Raw genomic sequence first — 6,000 nt, 5'->3', positions numbered from 1 at the left:
CCTGACAGGACTGATTTCTGCAGAAATGCCTCCGAAACACACCAATCACAGAGGGAGGACTGTCACTTCCAGAGACTGGAGTCAGCGTGGGACTCTGGCAGGTCTACTTCCTGTTGTCAGTATCACACCTCCTCTCCCTGACAGACTCCAGCTCCTGTCAGAAGGCCAAAACAAAATGCTAAGTGTCACACAGAGCACAGTGAACCTGTGGCCTGAAGCCTGCATGAAGTGCAGTGATAGAAAAATATTCTAATTTCATTAAATGATCAAAGTCATAATGTGACATTTGGGAGGGGCTGGTTTGGAGTATTGATTAAAGTATATGCACTGAAAGGAGTAAATACTAGTGTATGAAAGCTGGAAATTGAGGTAGTGCGACGAACTTTAGGTTTTTATTGATCAAGTTGTTGAATAACAATATAACAAATGTTGGCTATAGGAGATGGTGGTTTTGTTATAGTAGGCCTTATTAAATAGAAGTAATATTTAATCATATTTATTTTTCTTCTCTTTTTCTGGCTACATTTCATTTTTTTAATTTAATAATCTGTTTCTATTTCATTAAAGTATAGTTCTGCTTGATATAAATAAATAGGTACTCAAATAGGTACTGCCCCTGGGTTCCCTGCACGCATGCGCGCTACAGCAGCTTGTGAATTCGAAACACAGCGAGGGAAAACAAACCAGCAGCTCGAGCAACCGTAAGTTCTCAAAACCATGTAATTACGTGTTTACGTTGACATAATGTATGCTTAAGAGTAGCATTTTATCACGATGTTTAGTTTATTCTTTGTTTGTTGTTCGTTAATTTGTAGAAGCCTGCTTAGTGCGTTGCCTTAAAAGGAGAAAGTGTGTTGTCAGACCCCAAAAAAAACCCCCAGACTTTTTGGTTTCATTTCCTATTGTCACTACCATATGCTACGTACAGTACTATATTAGTCAATTTAAACATATTTGCATTACCCTTTAAAATTCGGCGTACTCCTTCTACTCAGTGATGTTCAAATTAGCCCCAAAACTAGGTAATTTACACGGCTTGTGATTCAAGGTATGAGTTGAAATGTTATTAAAAAAACCTTTAACTATCTTTAATAAGTGTGCCGAATTTACCAATACAGTCTATTTATTCGAAAACACGCGGTAATTATTTCTGTTTTTTTTTTGCAAAGTCGCAGAGAAATAATACAACTTCAAACTGGATGGTTTTGGAGTGGAGTTTAACGTTACTTGAGTTTGGACTAACGTCATACGGTATACGACAGATAGAGATTATTTTGCCATCTCACTTGTAGTTTGCTTTGTGTATTTACTTACTTAAGCGATGTCAAATTAGTTTGGAGTGTGTTCCTGGAATAACCACAAGACGATAATATTTATGCTAAACGGGAAGCTAAGCTGCAAACCCTTCTTCGTAGTGTTTATTCAAGATGGCTAGCAGGCTAACTAGCTAGCTGACAGTTAACTCGCTGTTGCCGAATTTTGGATGGCTAAAAAAACTGCGTGTATTGCCATATTGGTATGGGGTCATTGTTAATGTTAGTTGTAAGAAATTAATAGAAACAGGTAAAACGGCTGAACATCTTCTTCTGTTGCGTTTTATGGCGGTTGACATCCATAATCGCTGCATTACCGCCAACTACTGGATAGTACAAGTTTCACATTGCAAAAATATTTACATTGTCCACCCGAAGTCATCTCATTCATGATGTCGACCAGGAATTATCTGCAAGTATCAAGCACCAATTTAATCATTTCAAACTTCCTCTGTATATTAATTGCACAGTTTGACCAGATATCACAGCCCCACATCTCCAAAATGATTTACTTAGTAGTTGTACAGTAGTTGGGGGTTAGCAGGCTGTTCACCCATGAGTCTGATCCAAAATGAGGTTTCTGCATGTTGAAAGGAAGTTTATTTCCTTGCCATGGTTGCCAGTGGTAGATTAATGTTGGGTCTCTGAAAATAATGTAACAAACAGGTCATGAGATAACTTGTTATGATTCAGTGTTATATAAATACAAATGAATATGATGACTCAGCCCTACATCTTGATGATGTACATTCTTGATTTAGTATCATTTATCTGATTGTAAGTGGTATGGTGCTGTTGTTTATTGCTTAAAAATGCTGGTATTTTATGTAACAGTAGCGAGCACATACAACTTCCCACAGTATTATGATGGCTTATATAAAAAATATAACACTGTGGTCATTATAATGAATGGCAGCTGAATGTTTCTCCACTACAATGTTATGGCATTAGCTTCCAATTTCACATGGTACCTGCTGGTGAGAAGTGACAACTGTCAGTGGTCCACTGATGACATGTCATATTTTTTCGTGCTGAAGCATGTGACACACCGCTTGTCAATATGACACAAGCGTGACACACCATCACCAACAAACACCAGCAGCCTGTGTGCAAGTTTTCTTCTGAATTGGGTTGAAAAGTTTAAACCACAACTAATCTACTCTATCTGCAGCAAGTGCCAAATTTCTGTTGTAAATGTTGTAAATTAGTAATGTTAGTTGACTAAAGTAGTCGTACTAATATATAGAAAATACAAACGAATCACACTGCCATTATCTGCCAGAGAAAATTGTAGTTCCATGTTTTCCTCATATCATCCGACCTTTCAGCAGCCAAAATAGTAATATACTAAATGTGGAGGTGTTTCCGGTCACGTAACAGGTGACCAGAGCAGGAAGTGACTGTGGTGCCGCTGTAGGAGTGTCAGCCCTGTGAGGTTAAAGATGACGAGCAGCATGACAGCACCGTGTTGGTCAGCTGGGATTCCACAGCTCGCTCCAGTGTGGACACACTCACACAGGGCCGATCCTCTCTCCTGATCTATTCTGGGACTTTCTTTCTTTCTCTCTTTCTTTTGGTCCAGCTTCAGTCGAGCCTTACTTTCTCTCATCCCCACAAAAAGAGAAAAAGATTATGCAAATATGGAGTAAATAAGGTTTGTGTCTTGGCAAACTCTCCGGCGTCGGCTGAGCGAACAGAGAGGACTGTTTGTCAGGGAGCAAACGCAGCGTCTCGACACGCCGCCGCTCTCTCTCCCACGTGTTTGGGTTTTCACTTTGTTGATTGGCTGAGTTTTGGCAGGAAAGATTAATTTACATCTTCTGCTGTCTCTCTTGATTTCTTCCACATAGGCATAGTAAAACAAAACATGGCAGCTTACAATGAGACAGGACACCAGTTTCTATGCACTCTCTGAAGCAGAACATTAGTTTGTTAGATGTGGGTGTGATATCTAACCGACTCCTCTGGCCAATTTAAGCCAATTTAAACTGCCCATTACCCTAAATCCTCACCAGTTTATTCCAAAAAGGTCGAGGTTATATCTCTTACCTCCCCAGTTTATTAAGCACCCTATGAATCTTTTTCCGTCTAATCTTTTACCAAATTCTTTGTTTTTTGCTTGATTTTTCCTTTTTATAATGTGGCACAGCTTCAGGGTTCCAAGCAGAGCAGCCTTTAACTTGAACATTGTGAAGCTTAAATCTGCTTAAAGACTACGGCTGAAAATGTTAATGCCCCTCATCTCTGGGAAATTCAGATAAATGTGCATCTTAAAGATAAAACTTGGGACTCATGTATAGGATGGTAGAGGAGTTTGCCTCTCCCTCTGTTCCACTTTCTCTGCCCAGCCGTCGAGGCAGATGGCTGTTTACCAATGAGCCTGTTTCCAAGTGCTTACTCATGGTGGATCCATGGTCTCTGCAATAAGTTTTTATCAAAGAATTAATAGTTATAGAACTAAAAAATCCATCCTTTTCCTGATTTATAGAAGTCATTTGGAAGTTGCTTTGCTTTAAATGCTGTTAGTTGAATTGCTCATTTGGACCAGCTGATTTCACCCAGCTAACGTTGCTACCAGCTGTTAAATAAAGTTACCTTTGTTTTTTAACCAGCTACTGGTGACTGTACAAGCTGAAACCCATGCCTGCTTTCCTGAAAATGTCCTGACATTGTCCGGCTGGGCTGCAGGTGTGAACGCAGACTTTTTCCTGCCAGCTTCTGAGTAAAATGTCTGCAAGAAGTCGGGGTGAGCGGATGTGTGACCGCAGCACGTAATAATTCACCGCGAGTGAGTGGGCGACTGGTGTGAAACCAGAAGAGCGACACAGAACAGGATGATTAAAAACGTCAGAGGTTGAAGAAGAAGGATCGTTTACAAGACGACAGCAAAGACGTCTGCAGACTGGAGAGATGAAAAGAGTCGTGAGCTTCTAGCGGTGAGGGCCAAGCTGACATTGTTTGCCAGTTGCAAGAAACCAATGCATACTTTTACATCATGTCCTGCCTCATGAGACCCCGCCCATCCGACAGGGAAAATCTCCCGTTGTGAGCGACGTGTGGGGCAGACTGTCTTGACATTTTCTGTAAATCGTCAGGAGTGCACGTGTGGAAAAGGCTCGTCTCAGCTCAACGCTTTACACGGCGCAACTTTTACCTTCACTGTGAATGTTAAGTGTGAACTTCTGTTGCCTCAGTGCTCCTCTTTCACATGAGTGTGCGTTTGTGTTGTTGTGGCGGAGGAATGAACGAACTGCATCTACATTTTGCCAAATTCTACTATATTCTATTTTCAGCAGTTACACTCATGTTTTCAGCATTGTGGCAATCACAGGGCTTTACTAATCTTTGTGGTGATTCAGGTCGACTTCAGGCACTCATTTTGAAGTGTTTAGATGTCTGTCACCTTTCAGCACGACGGGCTGTCATTCTTACGTCTCTAATCCCACAGCATTATTAAGTTGATATCTTACGTTGCTGTAAGGAACGATTTTTGACTTAAAACCTGAGTGCAATCAGATGACATTATTAAGTTGTCATCTTCTCTGACGCAGTAATTACAGACGACCTGCTGATCCAGTCTTATATGACAGCTTTCGCCTCAAGTGGTTCTCAGCCAAAAAGGGCGATCTTTGTTGCAGGGAGCTGATACCTCAATGGCAGCTCATTAAACCCTCTAACCATCTCCATTAAACCAATAAAAGCTGCTCCCTGCGGAGTCTGCAGTCAGCAGCTCTTTCAATCTTGAGGAGCTTATCCCAGAGAAACTCTGCTTCTACAGGCGCAGAAACGTTCATCATCATTAAGGGCATATCTTTGATGTGTTTTAAAAGTCACCTGTTCATATACCACGTTTCTCATACTGTGGCTGAGGTGAACAGCAGACTGCAGTTCCTCTGTGTGCTGTGGTGGCTTGGGTTTGTATTTTTGAACCAATGTCAGCTTATCAGCCTCAGCTGGTGAAAGAAGGTTCGTCTCTCTCCGCCCTCTGGGAGGATTTCTCTGATTCCTGCTGCAGAGGAAACTCCTCCAGCCTGCATGGAAATAAACCTTTTAGATCTGTGTTTGCAACCCGCGGCAGAGGAGGAGATAAGACACATGATTTGTGGGGATGCATAGATAAAATACTATCCTCTGCACAGACTGTGGGTATCATTCTACCTCCTCTGGTTCCTCTGAATATTTAAAGCCTCTTTTGATGATGAATTGGATAAAACAACATGAAAATATATATAATCCTTTATCTGATTGTTCTGGTCAAGTTTCATTGGACAAGGCACGAACATTATCAGGGTTAGAGGTAATCTCTTCCTGCTGACTGTTTCAATATATCTTCAATCAGATAATATCAGCCAGTTACATGACCAGCAGATTAACTGGCCTGTAACCTGAACCCTCACAGCTCCACCAACATGGCCAACATTTATACCTTCATAAGGTTGTATTAGTATTTTTAAACCTAGGTCCTATTGATTTACATACTTTGGGGTGTAAATAAATAATATTGGGTACACAACGTTCTGCAATTGCTCCTGTATACTGCTTCAGCCAGCAGGCGCAAAACGAGCTGTGATATTTGCAATGTATGCAAATCCTTCGGGGCAAATTCACCCAGACAACAATGTCCTCTGTAAGGTTTATTTTTCCGACTGACAGACTCAGATTGTTTCTCTAAGTGTCTGACAGCCTG

The 6,000-nt window shown here is 41.0% G+C and overlaps 1 protein-coding gene across 2 annotated transcripts in view; it reads left to right on the top strand.

The window, feature by feature from the left end:
- Nucleotides 1–641: 641 nt before the first annotated feature.
- The window catches only part of pot1 (protection of telomeres 1 homolog), a 57,077-nt gene continuing 51,718 nt past the window's right edge, over nt 642–6,000 (top strand). For both annotated transcript variants that reach the window (XM_069686409.1, XM_069686407.1), the window contains exon 1: nt 642–701. The gene's annotated coding sequence lies outside the window, so the exon portion shown is untranslated. The remainder of the gene's footprint in view (nt 702–6,000) is intronic.

Source organism: Semicossyphus pulcher, unplaced genomic scaffold (genome assembly GCF_022749685.1).
Source record: "Semicossyphus pulcher isolate SPU_LCO1_2020_fin unplaced genomic scaffold, fSemPul1.0.p SCAF_8, whole genome shotgun sequence".
Lineage (NCBI taxonomy): Eukaryota > Metazoa > Chordata > Actinopteri > Labriformes > Labridae > Semicossyphus > Semicossyphus pulcher.
The sequence above is the reverse complement of the archived record's forward strand: the minus strand, read 5'-3'. Positions and strand labels throughout refer to the sequence as shown.